At 49.6% G+C, this 19,178-nt stretch overlaps 1 protein-coding gene across 10 annotated transcripts in view; it reads left to right on the forward strand.

The window, feature by feature from the left end:
- LOC119977318 (ubiquitin carboxyl-terminal hydrolase 35-like) overlaps positions 1-19,178 on the forward strand; it is a 167,253-nt gene that overhangs the window by 21,309 nt on the left and 126,766 nt on the right. The window lies entirely within an intron of this gene.

Here is a 19,178-nt window from a genome sequence, read left to right on the forward strand (position 1 = left end):
CTCTGGGTTTTATTGTTATTTATTTAAGAAAAAAGAAAAAGAAAAATTAATTGGAATATTTTCCAGTAGTTTTAATTGGCGAGTTCACAATACGATTACTTGGAGTATTTACTAAATTGATCATTTTGCTTGGATATTGATTGCAAAAAAAATAAAAATTGAATGTTTGGATACTTCCAAAAGTATCTTAATGGGCACTATCTAACTGAGTCCGTTCTAAGCTTCAGGAACAACTCTGCTATTGAACAGCACTTTTTGTTTCATGTCTCAGCGAGAAACGCCCTGCCGAGGCCGCACTCAGTTGCATTTCCTGCACTGAGGGGCTGCGCTCATCCTCGAGCCCCTATACACCACCTCGTATGGGCATGGCACCCCTAGGCCTGAACCTTGAAGTGGGCAAAATGCCATCTGTGCACCTTGGAACTGCCAGCCTGTTATGCGCCTGACTGGGAGGGTCTTGGTGAGGCGCTGGTTAGATCTGGCATGCAAGTCTGGATCCCGCCCTTTGTGGACCGGATTCAGATCATGACGTCTTGCGAGATCTCACAAGGTGTAACAATGATCAGGAATCTTGGAAGAGGCCTCTCACGGGATCTACTGGCTGCGTCCCATCTCGATTCTGGTAGGACGCGGCTGGTAAATCATGCCCATTGTGTTCATAAAATAAAGAAGGGATTTATATTTGTATTGGTAAACATTTAGGAATGAGGTATAATTTTAAGTTTGTTTAATTTAATGTTTCTGTGCCTGGAAGGGAAAAATCTATAGTTAGATTCACATTGGATGTTTGGGATTCGTTCAGTACCAATTGCGTTTCTTTTGTGCTTAGAGAGGGCTACAGTATGAAGAACAAATAAACTTAGCAGCTGGGGCCTTGTTAGGTAGAGAGGCTTACAAGTTTTAATTTATAGCTGAATTTGTGGGCAGTTGGAGATGGGTAGTGAGAGAGAAGGAAGCTCTCTCAGTTCAGGTAGAAGCAGTTGGTAACATCTCTCTCAGCTTTGCTGGATGAAAAGTTGTACCATGAAATAATGGTTAAGAAAACAAGTACAGAGATCTGAAGAACAGCTAGTTAAGGAAACTAGGGGCATGAAGAGAAAATGCTAGGAAGTTTGAGGCTAAGAACAGAGCAATGTTGAGTAAAGACAGACTGAGCTGAGATGGCGGAAAGATTTTCAGGTTTGTGAGATTTTACCATTGCCTGTGGAGTGAGAGTTCAAATAACTATGGGAAAATAAAGACCGTGAGATGCAAGGGACAGAGCCGCAGAGATGGGCTCGAGGGCAAGTGGAAAACCAGAGTGAACAACAAAAAAAAAAGCACGCCGCTTAATATATGCTCGGGCCAACACTACAGCTGAGGCAGATCTGCCAAATGGAGACCTCCGCCACAGAGGGAGGGGAAGATAAGTACGTGTAAATATACATATAGTGATCTTTGATTCTGGTTTTTTTTGCTCCTTGATATATCTCTTTTGTAATTTTAATTTTTCCATGGTTGTTTTTACTTTGTTTTAAGCAGTTTTGCAACTTGTAACTTAACCTACGAACTGAAATGTGTAACATAAAATGTGAAAACCAATAAAAACATTTAAAAAAAGAAATAACTACAGAAATCGGTGAGTTTGTTTTAAAAACTATTAAGACAAAGGAAAGCCTAAAAGCAGGTGGTGTAAAATCCTGCACTGGATTCACTGTTGTGGAGCGGAAGCTTTGTCTAAAAGTGTTATTTGGAAAACCTGGTCTGGAATTCTGAATGCAAACTGCCAAGGGAAAGCATACTTTAAAAAAAAACATTTTATTAAAGTATTTGTAATTTTATAATAATAACAATAAAACAAACAAAAAGAAAGTAAATACAAATATAAACGTAGTACATACATCATTTCCATCCCTAACAAGTCCCTCCTACCCTTAACAGAAAATAGCATAACTTCCACCCCGCCCTTTAGATTATTGCCTCTGCTTACAGTTAATTTTCCCCGAAGAAGTCGATAAACGGCTGCCACCTCCGGATGACCCTAGCGTTGACCCCCTTGGAGTGAACCTGATTTTCTCAAGACTGAGAAACCCAGCCATGTCGCTAGCCCAGATCTCTGATTTTGGGGACTTTGAGTCCCTCCACGCCAGCAATATCCGTCTCCGGGTTACCAGGGAGGCAAAGGCCAAGACGTCAGCCTCTCCCGTCCCCTGGACTCCTGGATCTTCTGACGCTCCATAGATCGCCACCTCTGGACTCGGCACCACCCGTGTTTTTTAGTACCGTGGACAAGACATCCGCAAAACCCTGCCAGAATCTCCCAAGCTTCGGGCATGCCCAAAACATATTGGCATGACTCCAACCCAAAAAACTTGCTCATTCGGGTCACCGGTTCGCCATCATGTGCGCTCGGTGAACTACCTTAAATTGTATCAGGCTAAGCATGGCACATGATGAGGATGTGTTAACTCTGCTCAAAGCATCCGCCCACAGACCCACCCCTATCTCTCCCCCTAGCTCATCTTCCCACTTGCCCTTTAGCTCCTATATCTGAGTTTCCTCTGATTCCATTAGCTCTTTGCAGATGTCCGATACCTTCCCCTCCCACCCCCGTTCTGGAAATTACTCTGTTCTGTATCCCCTGTGGCAGTAGGAGTGGAAAGGTCGAAACCTGCCTTCGCAAAAAATTCTGTACCTGCAGATAATTGAAACCATTTCCTGCTGGCAGTTCAAACTTCTCCTCTGAATCCTTCAAACAAGGGAAGCTCCCATCTACGAGTTGATCCCCCATCCTTTCAGTCCCTGTCTGCCATTTCTGAAACCCCCCAATCAGCCTTCCCAGTACAAACTGATGGCTATTGCAAATCGGGTCCCAGACCGTTGCTCCCTCCATTTTCATATGATTCTTCCACTGCTCCCAGATTCTCGGGGCCACCACTACCACCGTGCTTGTGGAGTACCGGGCTGACGAGAATGGCAGAGATGCCGCTATCAATGCCCCCAGACTTGTGCCCTTTCATGGTGCTGCCTCCATTCGGTCCCACACCGACACCCCCCCCCCCCCCCCCCCCCCCCCCCCATTCACTCGCGGGGTTTTACCAGCCCACACAAAGCCCAAAATCACCTTGTTTAACCATGTAAAAAAGGCCCTTGGGATAAAGATGGGGAAGCACTGAAAAACAAACAGAAATCTGGGGAGGACTGTCATTTTCACGGTCTGTACCCTCCCCGCCAGTGACAGTGGGAGCATGTCCCACCTTCTGAAGTCCTCCTTTGTTTGCTCTACTGGATGGGTCAGATTTAACTTATGTAGTGTCTCCCATTCCTGTGCCACCTGGATTCCCAGATAGCGGAAGCTCCCTCCTGCCACTCTAAATGGCAGCTCTCCCAGTCTCCTCTCCTGCTCCCTCGTCTGGATCGCGAACATCTCACTTTTTCCCATATTCAATTTATATCCGAAAACCGGCCAAATTCCCCGAAGATCCGCGTAATCTCCAAGGCAAAGCATACTTATGGGGGAAGATTTAAGAGTGGAGTTTGGAAATTCTCATGTGACAATAATCTGCGGGGATTCTGATGAGACGTCCACGAAGATTCCTTGGGGTTCAGATTGTATTTGCCCACAGTCATTTTGTTCGCTTAAAATGGACTTTGTGTTAATGAAACCATTGTAGATTAAGATGTACTTTGTAATTACTGTTAATCCTAAAACCTGTGTGTAATTGTTAAACTAAGAGGGGAGTAAAGCTGTATTGTATCATCCACCTATTATTAAATTATTAAAACTAATTAACAGTCCTATGACTCTGTTCGTCCACGTTTTATTAAAGTAAAATTTACGGTCTTTTGAGCTAGGATTCCATTCTGGGATCTTGCAGTCCAGTTATAACATCAACTGGGATTGCTGAACTACATTATTGGATGTGTAACATAATGTGATAGAAAAGCAAAGTATGCTGTCATTAATGAGGTAAAAAAAATCCATTGCTGATTGTTGCTTTTGATATAGTTGAGCACATCCACCTTCTCCAAGGCTTCTCTTCTGTCCAGCTGATTGGGCCTGCCCTCATTTGTTCCTGTTGTAACCAAAGAATCTCTTGCAATCACTTCTCTATTGCACCATTACGCCGAGTGCTCGAAGGATTTATTCTCGGCTCCGTCCTATTTTGAAGATAAAGACAATATCTATGACCCTTGCCACAACTGTTACCAATTCCTTCCACTACCTTGCACTGTCTTGTGCTGAACCGCACTTCTTGATCCTGAGCTGAGCTTCTGACCTCATGTTCTCTGAATGCTTACTTCCCTCTCTAATATTGCCCATCTGTACCTCAGCTTATTTGCCACTGAAGCTCTCATGTACACTTTTATGCTACATCCTGAATTTAGTGGTTTTAAATGTTTCTTTCATGGGATGGAGCATTGCAGGCAAGGCCAACATTTATTGCCCATCGCTAACTGCCATTGAGAAGTTGCTGGTGAGCTGTCGCCTTGAGGCACTGCAGTCACTATTGTATAGATACTTACAAGTGCTGTTGGGGAGGGGGTTGGCAGGATTTTGACCTCATGACAGTGCCCTCCTGCTGACGACCCATTAAACATAAGCTCAACGAAAACTCTGCTGCCTATATCCTAACTTTCATCAAATTCCATTCACTCATTACCCCTGTGTTTATTGACCTACATTGGCTTATAGTCCACTAATGTCTCGATTTAATGATCATCCTTCTGTTCAAATCCCTCTGTCTTTGCTCCTCCCTTCCTCTCTCTACCATTCTCCAACCCTACAAAATTGTGCTTCCTGCATCTTTTGTAATGGAACGGAGCAACACAATCCTGTAAGTGCAGTGGCAATGAGATATTTAAAACGTTTTAGCCTGTTACAGTGCCAGAAATTCCAACTTGAAAGAACTACAGTTAGTATTATCCCTCATAATAACTTAAAGCTACTGTTTGTGAAGGAAATGTTCATCTTCAGCCCATTTTGTTTCGGAGGCTTATATCAAAACATTACAATTTTTAAAACTCATTTCAATGTGGGCGTCGCTGGCTGAGCTAGCATTTATTGCTCATCGCTAACTACCCTCCATTTCAGAGGACATTTGAGTACTTGATGGAGAGGGGAAGCATCGGGTTTAGAGCATTGAACCCTAGAATTTCAGGATTCTGGAATTGAGTTTATGGCTTGTTTATTTCTTGAGCCTCGGAACTTGAGTATTGCCTCAGCATTTGAGAGAGTGCAGCACTTGATCACATTACTGCAACCTGCCAGAATTAGGAGTCAAATACTTTGGATTTACTGCACGGGGAAACATTCTACATTCGGTTCAAAAAAGGAATCCTTCATCTGTGTGATGTGTGTGTCAGGATTTAAATCACACCAATACGAAATATAACTCATTGGGGCAGAAGAATGCAACGTGTTTTTTGGTTCAATTTGGTCACATCTGTTTTCAGAGTTAAATCATGGAGAAATCATAGCGGTAGACATGGATTTCACACCTACAATTGCCTTGCTATAAGATGGAGTCCGTTTTAGCTGCTGGCATTCTGATTATTGTGAATCGAGTTTGCAGATGAGCATCTCCAGTGCCTTTCTACCTAATATGGCTGTCTATTTTAAATGGGATTTGTTATTAAAACATTTAAGTCTTTTTGTGCCTGAACATTTTTAATTACTGGATGCTTGTATGATGCAAATGCATTTTTATTTATTTAATGAAGTGCTTATTTAAATTGTTGGCGATTGGTTGTTTATTGTTGGATAAATTGCATTTAATTTTAAGAGTACGTTCAATTGATAGGGAGAGGTTATCTTAAGTTTTAATGCATTATTTAAATGATAATTAAATATGTCTTTTCCTTTGAACTTCACTCAAAGTTTTATAATTTTCTGCACAACAGTGGACAGAGAGTTGAGTTTTATTCATTTCAGTGCTACAGTGAGTGATGATAGTGATTTGATTTGAAAAGGAGAGTAACCATTAAATAATGTGATTCCCAGGTTGTCACCTCTGACAACTGGCACGATGTTAAGGAATAAGAACAGCATTGGAAAAGTGTAAAATGTTACAAATGTGAGGTTTGTAAGGCTATGTTTTGGGATTGTATCTTAAATTTAGGGTAAATGAGGGGAGGTGACGTGATGTGACCTGTTCTGTCTGTCTGACAAGTGAGGCTGGGTGGTTTGATTATTAAGAGATCAAAGGAAGGCTTGGGTAGTTTTACTGAGAAGCAGGTACAAGGTATTTATACCTAGAGACAATGGCAGTAGTCTTGAGTTCACACTGGGTAGATTGAGTATCCTCAAGTCCCAGAAAGGTGTTGCAGGTGTTGAGTTATAAACAGTTGTGTCGTGACGTCCGGTGGTGAGCATGAGCTGAGTGGTCACACGAAAGATGGCTCTCTTGGAAATTTTGGTTTCGACCTTTTAACCCGACAAACAGGCACCAAAAGTGCAAAAGGTTCCTCGGCTTAACCCCCATCTATGACTCAGCCGGCCAGGATGCCGATGGCCAGCCACCAGGCCGCAAAAACAGCAAACTTAGGGAAAGGAAAATCTCAACCCCTGATGTACCATCAATTGGACTTGAGACACGATGAAGATCCAAACTGTGGCTTTAATCAGCTAGTTGTAGCCCGGTGGTCGACTACAGAGAAAGGCCGACCGCCGGGAAACCTGGGTACTTATACCCCGCCTCGGAGGCGGGGGTCTACTTGCCTCTCGACCAATTGGTGAGCAGTCACATGACTAGTCCCAGCCAATCGGACGAGAGGCACATGACCAGCCAGAGCCAATGGGGAACCAATGCTCTGCACCAATGGCAGTGCTCACATTCATACCACCACATTCGCCCCTTGTGGAGAAAGAAGGCGGGGGGGGGTGTGTAAGTGGAAGAGAGAGGGTGGGGTCCGAGGAATGGTGGCATGAGCAGCAAAAATCGAGAAAGGTGGGCTGCCCAATGGCTCATTAAGCAGAAACAATAAAAACAATAAAAAACAATACTACTACTACTACGAACTTAAGGTTCAACAGAATAATAACAAAGTCCCGAAGCGAGACTGTATCCTGCCGATCGTCGGGATACTCCACGATTGCATATTGCAGGTTGGCGTGGAGTAACTGGACTCGCTCAACCAACGGGTCGGACTTGTGCACCTGCACATGCTTCCGGAGCAAGATGGGCCCGGGAGTGACCAGGCAGGTCGGGAGAGGGGATCCTGAGGATGACTTCCTGGGGGAAACAAGAAGACGTTCATGAGGTGTTTGATTAGTGGTAGTACATAGGAGAGACCGGATTGAATGCAGGGTGTCGGGGATGACCTCTTGCCAACGGGGGATAGGGAGATCTCTGGACCGTAGGGCCAGCAGAACTGTCTTCCAAATGGTGCCATTCTCCCGCTCGACCTGACCGTTACCCCGGGGGTTATAACTGGTCGTCCTGCTGGAGGCTATGCCCCTGCTGAGCAAGAATTTACGCAGTTCGTCACTCATAAAGGAGGACCCCCGGTTGCTGTGGATGTACGCGGGGTAACCGAACAGGGAGAAGATGGATAGGAGGGCCTTTATGACGGTTGTTGTGGTCATGTCGGGACAGGGAATTGCAAAAGGGAAGCGGGAGTATTCGTCGATAACACTCAAGAAATATGTGTTACGGTTGTTGGAGGGGAGGGGACCCTTGAAGTCTATACTGATACGTTCAAAGGGGCGGGATGCCTTGATCAGATGCGCTCATTCGGGGCGGTAGAAGTGCGGTTTGCACTCGGCGCAGACGTGGCAGTCCCTGGTGACGGTCCTGACCTCAGTGGAGTAGGGCAGGTTGCGGGTCTTAATAAAATGGTAAAAGCGGGTGACCCCTGGATGGCAAAGGTCCGTGTGGAGGGAGCGGAGGCGGTCGATCTATGTGCTGGCGCCGGTACCGCGGGATAGGGCATCGGGATGCTCGTTGAGCTTTCCCGGATGATACAAGATATCGTAATTGTACGTGGGCAACTCGATCCGCCACCGCAAGATCTTGTCGTTCTTGATCTTGCCCCTCTGTGCATTATCGAACATGAAAGCTACTGACCGTTGGTCTGTGAGGAGGGTAAACCTCTTGCTGGCCAGACAGTGCCTCCAATATCGCAAAGCTTTGACTATTGCCTGTGCCTCCTTTTCCACCGAGGAATGGCGGATTTCGGAAGCGTGGAGGGTTCGTGAGGAGAAGGCCACGGGTCTGCCCGCTTGGTTCAGGGTGGCTGCCAGAGCTACGTCAGACCTGGAATGGGAGGGACTCGTCGATAGCATGCAGCGTGGCCTTTGCGATATCCGCTTTGATGTGGCTAAAGGCCTGGCGGGCCTCCATCGACGGGGGAAAGGAGGTGGACTGGATGAGGGGGCGGGCTTTGTCGGCGTAGTTGGGGACCCATTAGGCGTAATAGGAGAAGAAGCCCAGGCAGCGTTTGAGGGAGTTGGGGAGGGGGAGCTCCATCAGGGGGCGCATGCGTTCGGGATCGGGGCCTATCACTCCATTACGCACTACGTAGCCAAAGATATCTAGACGGTCGGTGCTAAACACGTACTTATCCTTATTGTAAGTTAAATTAAGGCGTTTTGCGGTTCGGAGGAATTTTTGGAGGTTGATGTCGTGGTCCTGATGGTGACATTATCGAGATACGGGTAGGTGGCCCGTAAACCATGCTTGTCGACCATTCGGTCCATCTCCCGTTGGAAGACCGAGACTCCATTTGTGACACCGAATGGAACCCTGAGGAAATGGTAGAGGCGCCCATCTGCCTCAAACACGGTGTACTTTCGGTCACTCGCCCGGATGGGAAGCTGGTGGTAGGCGGACTTAAGGTCCACCGTGGACAAAACTTTGTATTTCGCGATCCTGTTAACCAGGTCGGAAATATGGGGGAGAGGATACGCGTCCAGCTGCGTAAACCTGTTGATGGTCTGGCTGTAATCAATGACCATCCGGTTTTTCTCCCCAGTCCGAACTACCAGCACTTGGGCTCGGCAGGGACTATTGCTGGCCTCGATAACTCCTTCCTTAATGAGCCTCTGGACCTCGGACCCGATGAAGGTCCGGCCCTGGGCACTGTATCGTCTGCTCCAAGTGGTGACAGGTTTACAATCTGGGGTGAGATTAGCAAGCAAGGAAGGGGGATCCACTTTGAGGGTCGCGAGGCTGCAAACAGTAAGAGGGGGAATAGGGCCGCCGAATTGGAAAGTTAAACTCTGCAGGTTGCACTGGAAATCCAGGCCCAAGAGTGCCGGAGCGCATAGACTGGGAAGGATGAGGAGTTTGAAGTTTTTGAAAACCCTCCCCTGGACCGTGAGGTCCGCTGTGCAGCACCCAGTGATTTGGACGGAATGCGAACCCGAGGCCAATTCAACCTGCTGCTTAACTGGATGGATGGGGAGCGCGCAGCGTCTTACCGTGTCGGGATGGACGAAACTTTCCGTGCTCCCGGAGTCCAGCTGGCATCTCGTTTAGTGTCCGTTGAGCTGGATCGTTGTCGTAGTCTTGGCGAGCGTGCGTGGTCGTGACTGGTCGAGTGTGATGGAAGCAAGTCATGGCGAGAGTTCCAGATCCTCCTCGGTGGCAGAGTAATTGCTTGCAGGGCCTTCCGTGTTGGCCCAAGATGGCGGCGCCCAGGACCCGCACGTGGAATCGGGGTCCCAAGATGGCGGCGCCCAGGACCCCCTCATGGAGCCAGGGCCCCAAGATGGCGGCGCCCGTGGGGACCTTGTGGCGGCTGGGGGCAGTGTCAGCGGTGTCTGCGGGCCGGTCGGGGCAGCTGGGAGCGCAGGTCGGGAGGACCGTGGGGCAGTTGCGGGGGCCGGAGAGGTTGGTGCGCGGCGCGGCGCGGGGCCCTTGGGTGGCCCGGGGGGGGGGGGGGGGGGGAATCCGCGGTCGCTGCGCAGAACAGCAGCGACCGACTTGGTCTGGCAGACTACCGCGTAATGGCCCTTCTTCCCGCAGCTCTTACACAGAGCGGAGCGGGCCGGGCAGTGCAGGCGGGGGTGCCTGGGGAGGCCACAATAATAGCAGCGGGGCCCCGATAGCTTATTGGAGCGTCCCGCAGCGCAGGCCTGGGGGGGGTCGGGGTCCACGGAGGACGAAGGTGGTGCGTGCCATGAAGTCCAGGGGGTTGCTGCGTGGCCAGGGGCATATGCGCGGGTGTTCAGGTCAGCAACCTCCAGGGAGGTTGCAAGAGTCCGTGCCTCAGCTAGGCTGAGGGCGTTCTTCTCCAGCAATCGTTGGCGGATAGAAGGGGACTGCATGCCAGCAACGTAAGCATCTCTAATTAAAAGTTCCATGTGCTCAGTCGCAAAACTTGGATGCATGCGCACATTCTCCCTAGAGTTGAGAGGGCCTGGTAAAACCTGTCGAGTGACTCACCGGGGAACTGTTGTCTAGTCGTCAGGAGATGCCGTGCGTATACTTCGTTGACCGGCCGGAGAAAGTGTCCTTTGAGAATCTCCATGGCCGCATCAAAATCGCTTTCGCCCTCAATCATCGAATATACCGCCGTGCCCACGCATGAGTGGAGGATGTGGAGTTTCTGCTCCTTGGTGGGCTTGCTGGCTGCAGTTGTCAGGTAACTGTTAAAACACGCCTGCCAGTGTTTAAAGACTGCAGACACATTTGAAGCATGCGGGCTGGTGCGGAGGAAGTCAGGCTTGATGCGTAGCTCCATTCCAAAATTCTAGCTGATTAAGTTGATGTACCATCAATTGGACTCGAGACACGATGAAGATCCAAACTGTGGCTTTAATCAGCTAGTTGTTAGCCCGGTGGTCGACTACAGAGAGAGGCCGACCGCTGGGAAACCTGGGTACTTATACCCCGCCTCGGAGGCGGGGGTCTACTTGCCTCTCGACCAATTGGTGAGCAGTCACATGACTAGTCCAGCCAATCGGACGAGAGGCACATGACCAGCCAGAGCCAATGGGGAACCAATGCTCTGCACCAATGGCAGTGCTCACATTCGTACCACCACAACCCCACAACAGGGAACCCCGCAGAGAAGCCCAGAACCATGCATGGCGGAACCAACTGATTTGCCAACACTGGCAGCTGATGATGGGGAAATTGAGTTCATCACAATGGAACGCCAAACGCACAGAGAAGTTATGAAAGATCTTATGGTGGCAATGTCATCAGCAGAGGAGACCGCATTGGCCCCCACAAAGGAGGCAATGGAGACGGGGGGCCCAAGAGGCAACCGTGCGGGACCTGGAAAAGGCAGCCATATGGGGCGAGAGGATCGCCTCGCTCGAAGGCGAGGTTGGTGACAACCCAGAAGGCACTGATGACAACCAGGAAAACATATTGTTGGGCTACCGGAGGGCACAGAGGGGAGACACCCATCAGGATTTGTGGCACCGATGCTAGGAAAGCCAGTCGGAAAGGAGAACTTAGCCAAGCACCCAGAGGTGAACTGGGTCCACAGGATGCTCTGACAGAGACCCAAGTCGGGAGAACCACAACGGGCAATGATAGTAAGGCTCCATGGATTCCAAGACAAAGAACAGATTCTGAGGTGGGCAAAAAGCGCACGCCATGCATGTGGGGAGGACACACCATTTGCTTCTACCAGGACATTGGAGCCGACCCGGCTAAGCGGCGGGCATAATTTAAGGTGCAAAAACTGCGCTGTTTAACAGCGGTTTGGCATGCTGTACCCGACTAGCCAATGAGTCATATACCAGGGCAAAGAACATTATTTCGACACTTCAGAGGAGGCAAACTAATTCGTCCATAAGAACGAGCTCTGGAAGAAGTAGTGAGGACAACAATCTCAATGTGGGCTTTCATGACCTTGGGGGGAGGGGAGGGGGAGAGAAGAGGAGGAGGAAAGGGGTAACTCTAGTTGGGGGGGGTGGGGCATGAGGGTGGGCGTGGGTCGAATCTGATGGGATGGATACAAAAGATTCCGTTTCCATGGGGGGATGGATACAGTAGATTCCGTTTCTGGGTTGGGGGGGGGGTAGTCACCACACTAGCGTAAAGTAAAAAGGTGGGGGGTGCAACGCACCTCCCAGGAGGGAGGGAGCACCTGGCAGAGGGGAGGGGGGGGTGGCTCGAGGTCAGGGAAGGGAGGAGGGAAAGCAAAGGGTGGATGTAATGGAGGAATGGAGAAAGGGAAGGGGGGAGCTCATGGGCAGAAGAGCATGGGGAAATGGGAGAGGGGAAGGGAGAGTGGAATGCTGCCCAATAATCTTTATTGTCACAAGTAGGCTTACGTTAACACTGCAATGAAGTTACTGTGAAAAGCCCTGAGTTGCCACATTCCGCTGCCTGTTCGGATACACTGAGGGAGAATTCAGAATGCCCAAATTACCTAACAACACATCTTTTGGGACTTGTGGGAGGAAACCGGAGCACCCGGAGGAAAACCACGCAGACACTGGGAGAACGTACAGACTCCACACAGACAGGGACCCAAGCCAGGAATCGAACCTGGGACCCTGGAGCTGTGAAACAACAGGGGTGGGGGGAGGAGGAGGAAAGGGGTAACTGTAGTTGGGCAGGGGGACGCGGGGGTAGAATCTGATGGGGTGGATACGAAAGATTCAGTTTCTATGGGAGGGATGGATACAATAGGTTCCATTTCCGGGTGGGGGGGGGGGGAGCCATCACACTAGCATAAAGTAAGAAGGTGGGGGGTGCGACGCACCTGCCAAGAGGGAGGGAGCGCTTGGCAGAGGGGAGTGGGGCTGGCTAGAGGTCAGGGAAGGGAGGAGGGAAAGCATGGGGTGGAAGTAATGGGGGAATGGAGAAAGGCATGGGCAGAAGAGCATGGGGAAATGGGAGAGGCGAGGGGAGAGTGGAATGCTGGTCAATAATAATCTTTATTGTCACAAGTAGGCTTACATTAACACTGCAATGAAGTTACTGTGAAAATCCCCGAGTCGCCACATTCCGCCGCCTGTTCGGATACACTGGGGGAGAATTCAGAATGTCCAAATGACCAAACAGCACATCTTTCGGGACTTGTGGGAGGAAACCGGAGCACTCGGAGGAAACCCACACAGACACTGGGAGAACGTACAGACTCCACACAGACAGTGACCCAAGCCGGGAATCGAACCTGGGACCCTGGAGCTGTGAAACAACAGTGCTACCCACTTACAACAGGTCATGTGGAGATGGCTGGAAAAAGGAAGACGATGGCAGGCATCTTAGATGGCTCTCGAACAAAGGGAAGCCTCGGCGTGCAGGGGCATATCCACGAGGTAAGTATAGATGACCCCACAGGAGGAGGAGAAGGGGAAGGACCAGAAACCCTATCTGAATAGTCACCTGGAATGTGAGGGGACTTAATGGACCGATGAAAAGATTCGGAGTCTTCACCCATCTTGAAAGCCTGGGGGTCAACATAATACTTTTCCAGGAGGCCTTTTTAAGAAAGAAGGACCTACTGAGGACAAGGAAAAGCTGGGTGGGGCAGACCTATCAGGTGGGCTTTAACACAAAAGGGCGAGAGGGATGGCCAGACTGAGTAACAAAAAAGTAGCATTTACAGTGACGAACATGGTGATGGACCCATGGGGACGATACGCAATGGTCAGCAGGATCCTGGAAGGGGTCCGGTTGTACTGGTAAATATATGTGACCTAAACTGGGATGACACCAGGTTCGTTTTAAAAAAAACCAAAAAAACAATGGCAGAAGTCTCAAACCAACAGATTCAACCCCAGAACGGGAGTAAAATCCGGAATGGCAAGGGTATTAACCACCTTCATGGAGCAGATTGGGGGTGGGGGGGGGGTGGACCCATGGATGTTGAACCATTTCTCCCATATACTCAAAGCCTATTTCCGCCTAGATTTCTTCATCGTGGGTAAGTCGGTGCTTCCAAGAGTGGTAGATATGGAATACTCCGTGATAGTAATCTCAGACCGTACTCCACACCACATGGACATGAGGTGAGATGGGCCAGGCCCAGTGCCCCCCATAGAGACTGGACACAGGCCTCCTCACCGATGAGGCATTTTGTGGAAAAAATATCAAAGCTATCGACGGGTATGTGACCTGCAACCAAAATGGGGAGGTCTCGCCCTCTCATGTTCTGGGAGGCGCTGAAGGCATTGATAAGAGGATAAATAATAGCATACAGTGTGTTAGAGACGGGAAGCAAAGGCGACTAGACAGCAGCTGATCGACTCCATATTAGAAGTAGATAGACGGTATCTGCAACAGTAGTAGACTCGCCAACTTTAAGGGCATTTAAGTGGTCACTGGATAGACATATTGATGAAAATGGAATAGTGTAGGTCAGATAGGCTTCAGATGGTTTCACAGGTCGGCGCAACATCGAGGGCCGAAGGGCGCGTACTGCGCTGTTATGTTCTATGTTCTAGACGGTAATCCATAGCCCCGACCATGGAGCTGCAATAGTAGGCTGCAATAGTGGGCCTGCTCCGCCGTTAATCAGATCATGGCTGATATCTTCCTGGTCTCAAATCCACCTCCCTGTCTGTTCCGCATTTTCTATCCCTTTTAACCTGTTTTATATCAGAAATATATCTATCTCCTTCTTGAAACCATTTAATGATTCTGACTCCGCTGCATTATGGGGCAGTGAGTTCCACAAATTCACCCCCCCCCCGTGCGAAGTAGTTCCTCCCCACCTCCGTTTTACATTAACTGCCTCTCGTTCTAGATTGCCCCACAAAGGGGAACGTTTGGTCTGTATTACTTTATCAATCCCTTATAGTATTTTCTATAACTTGAGAAGATCCCCTCTCGTTCTCTAAACTACAGTGCGTATAAACCCAAACCGTTCAATCTCTCCTCACATGTCAACACTTTCAACCCCGGAACCCTTTCATCCCCGGAATCAATCTGGTGAACCTCCACTGAACTTCCTCCAGTGCCACCACATTCTTCCTCAAATACAGAGACCAAAACTGGATGCAGTACGCCACATGTGTTCTCATCAACACCCAATACAATTGCAACAACACTTCTCTACTTTTATACTCCAGTCCTTTTGCAATAAACACTAACATTCCATTTGTCTTTCTTATTACATGCTGTACCTACATACCAACTTCGATTCATGAACAAAGACACCCAGATCCCTCTGCCCAGATACATTTTTAATCTATTTTCCAGTTAGATGATAATTTGCCTTTCTATTTTTTCAGCCAAAATTAAACTGCCAAATTTTGGCCCGTTTTCCTAGCCTATCTATCCGTCCGTAAATTCTTTATCTCCTCTTCACTGCCTCCTTTCCCACCTGCTTTAGTATCATCCGCATAGAGCACAGATAAGGGACGGAAACGATAGGGTGGTCACCTCTCCAGGCGAGATCAGTGGAGCCTTCGCAAACTTTTACCAGGGATTAAATACCTCCGAGCTCCCGGAGGGGGGACTTGAAGATGAAACAGTTCCTCGACGGGCTGGACATACCAGTCATAGGGGAGGAAAGGAGATGGGCTGGAAGAGATCATGGAATGCATTAATTCCAGGACCAGATATTTAAAAACAGTTGTGCTGTAAACTGTCCATTTACATATTAAGGAAAAGGGCAGTTTGGATCAAGATGAATGAATTAGCAATTGTATCCAGACGCAAGGTTAATGTGCTTCATGTTGTCATGGGGAAGAAGGCAGAGGAAGCCATTTTTTGCATCGGGTTCAAGCTTGCCCTATGAACTCAATTAATAGACAACAGAGGTTTCAATGTGGGCAGCAGAGAGAAGAGGATGCATGGTGTTGAGCTACCATAGCCGGATGTGAGAGGGAGATGATCTGTAGTCGAAGATGGCTACAGGAAACATATATGTTTCTAAGGATTCTGAGAGATTATTTCTGGCATGGCAGGTGGGTGGAAGAAGAATAATTGGAACAGGCTTTACTGCTGGTGCTAGATTTAAGGAATTCTCTGAAATGAAGTGGACTTCCGGTGGCAGCCATGGAGTGAGTGGTTGGACCTAAGGTCCTGCCTGGAGACAGATAATTTGGCCCTTTTTTGTCCATTTTCCAGGGGTGCTGTAGGTGAAGAAAGTACTCCCACTACAGAACAAGAAATTCTCCTTTGGTGGGTGATGTTGAAAAGCTATCAAACAAGAAGTGTATTGAACAAGTGGTACTCTTCGGACCAGGCGGACACGCATGGTGCGGCAGAGGAAAAGATGGCGGCGGGGCCTATGGCGTTGTTGCCCACACAGTGGTCATCAGAGCAGTTTGTCCAATTTCTCTCAGCTGAATTTGAGAAGCAGAGGCTGGCGAGAGTGGCACAGCTGATTGCGGCTGTCCTGGAGAGAGTGGAACCGAGGTTGGAGGTGCAGAATGCGACACTCCAGAAGTTGGAGGAGACGGTGGCAGATCAGAACGATTGGATTGCCTCGTTGGAGGCAGAAATGCTGATGATGTCAGTGGGGCAGAAGAAGTCGAAGGAGAAGGTTGCTGACCTAGAAAATCGATCAAGGAGGCAAAACATGAGGATTGTGGGGCTGCCGAATTTGTCAAGGGGAAGAATAGCACAGATTATGTGGTGAAAATCGGAAAGTTGGTGGGGAAGGGGGTCTTCGTCTGCCCTCCAGAGTTTGGATCGGGCCCATCGATCATTGGACAGCGCCAGGGTCCCAGGTTTGATTCCTGGCTTGGGACACTCTCTGTGCGGAGTCTGCATGTTCTCCCGGTGTCTGCATGGGTTTCCTCCCATAAGTCCCCAAAGACGTGCTGTTAGGTGAATTGGACATTCTGAATTCTCCTTCTTTTGTACCACTGTTAATGTAAGCCTACTTGTGACAATAAAGAACGTTATAGGAGGAGGTCGAGAGCTGGGGCGTTGCCCCGGACAATCATTGTACAGCTCCAACGGTATTTGGACACGGAAAGGATACTGAGATGGGCCAAGGAGACTAGGGAATGTACTTGGGAAGGGCGTACGGCCTGCGTCTGCCTGGACTTGGGTGCGGAGTTGCCAAGAGAAGGGCCAGGTTTAACAAGGCCAAGATTGCTCTCTTGAAGGGCAGGCTGCGGTTCGGGATGGTATACTGGCTCATTTATGGGTCACGCATGAGGGAAAGGAGTTCTACTTCAACAGGCCGAAGGAGGTGAGTGGCCTTTTAAGAGACCATGGGCTGGGGATGTTTGAGGACTTGGGGTTTTTTTGGGTGGGTTCACCTGCAAGACCAAACTATGGAACTGTACCTACTTTGTATCATTATTGTGTAACAGTGGATTTTGGTAATGTTTGCCACCCTGCGCTTGGAGTATTGGTATGGGGGTACTAACATGTGGAATGGGGGGGGGGGGGGGGGAAGAAGAGTCGAGGAGCTCGGGACTGAGGGGATAGGTGGGACTGGGGGTTATGGGGGGGATTTGGTACAAGGGCAGTGTGTTCTTAGCCTTGGTTGGGGCCACCTGGCTAGCAGAAAAGCTAGTTCATGGAAGTAGAGTGGGGGAAATGGGGGTGGGAGAGCTGTGGCTTGATGTCCCCCAACCAGACTGCTCTTAAAGAATGTGAAGGGATTCAATGGGCCGGATTAGAGCTCTTGGGTATTGAAAAGTTTGAAAGCAGTTGTGGTTTTTATGCAGGTGATTCACCCAAGGGTTAAAAATCAAATGGGGCTGGGGAAAGAGTGGGTGGGACAAGTGTTTCATTTGGGGTTGGATATGAAGGCGAGGGGGGCAGTATGCTGATTGGAAAGAAGTTGCCTTTCTCGGAAGGCAACGTAATACGGGACCCAGGGGGTAGATATGGGATTGTTTGTGGAAGGTTAGAGGGAGCGACCGTAGTGTTGAATGTATATGCCCCTAATTGGGATGACATAGACTTTATGAAGATGGTTGTAGTAAGGATATTGGACATGGACCAGTTCATTACAGGGGATGGGGGTGGATTTTAACACTGTTCCTGATCCCAGGCTGAATCGGCCATGCCCCAAGTCCTTGAGGGTGTCGGGGTGGCAAAGGAATTGCTGGGGGTTTGATCCGTGGCGGTTTGGGTGCCGGGGTGCAGGAATTTCCTTTCTTTGCACATGTGCATCGGGTGTACTCCCGCAGTGATCCTTCGCCGGGCTACTAGGGACGCAAAGGCCAGCACACCGGCCTCTTTCGCCTCCTGCACTCCCGGCTCCACCCCAACCCCAAAAATCGCGAGTCCCCATCCTGGCTTGACCCTGGATCCCACCACCCTCGACACCGTCCCCGCCACCCCCTTCCAGAACTCCTCCAGTGCCGGGCAGGCCCAGAACATATGGGCATGGTTCGCTGGACTCCCCGAGCACCTGACACACTTGTCTTCACCCCCAAAGAACCTACTCATCCTCGTCCCAGTCATGTGGGCCCGGTGCAGCACCTTGAATTGGATGAGGCTAAGCCGCGCATACGAGGAGGAAGAATTAACCCCCTCCAGGACATCAGCCCATGTCCCGTCTTCGATCTGTTCCCCCAGTTCCCCCTCCCACTTAGCTTTCAGCTCCTCTACTGATGCCTCCTCCGCCTCCTGCATAACCTTGTAGATATCAGATATCTTCCCCTCTCCGACCCAGACCCACGAAAGCACCCTGTCACTCACCCCCCTCGCGGGAAGCGAAGGGAATCCCTCCACCTGCCGTCTAGCAAATGCCTTTACCTGCAGATACCTGAACATGTTTCCCGGGGGGAGCCCAAATTTCTCCTCCAACTCCCCCAGGCTCGCAAACCTCCCATCAATAAACAGGTCCCTCAGCTGTCTGATGCCCGCTCTGTGCCAACCCTGAAATCCCCCATCAATGTTCCCCGGGACGAACCTATGGTTCCCCCTTAACGGAGCCTCCATCGAGCCCCCCACTTCTCCCCTGTCGCCTCCACTGCCCCCAAATCTTGAGGGTAGCCGCCACCACCGGACTCGTGGTATACCTCGTAGGAGGGAGCGGCCACGGCGCTGTTACCAGGGCCCCCAGGCTTGTATCTCCACAGGACGCCCCCTCCATCCATTTCCATGCTGCCCCCTCCCCCTCCATTACCCACTTGCGCACCATCGACACATTGGCCGCCCAATAATACCCCGAGAGATTGGGTAACGCCAGCCCCCCCCCCCATCTCTACCCCGCTCCAAGAAGACCCTCTTCACCCTCGGGGTCCCATGCGCCCAAACAAAGCTCATGATGCTGCTAGTCACCCTTCTAAAAAAGGCCCTAGGGATAAAGATGGGCAAACACTGAAAAAGGAACAAGAACCTCGGGAGAACCGTCATTTTGACGGA

This window comes from Scyliorhinus canicula, chromosome 14, assembly GCF_902713615.1.
Source record: "Scyliorhinus canicula chromosome 14, sScyCan1.1, whole genome shotgun sequence".
In the NCBI taxonomy this organism is placed as follows: Eukaryota; Metazoa; Chordata; class Chondrichthyes; order Carcharhiniformes; family Scyliorhinidae; genus Scyliorhinus; species Scyliorhinus canicula.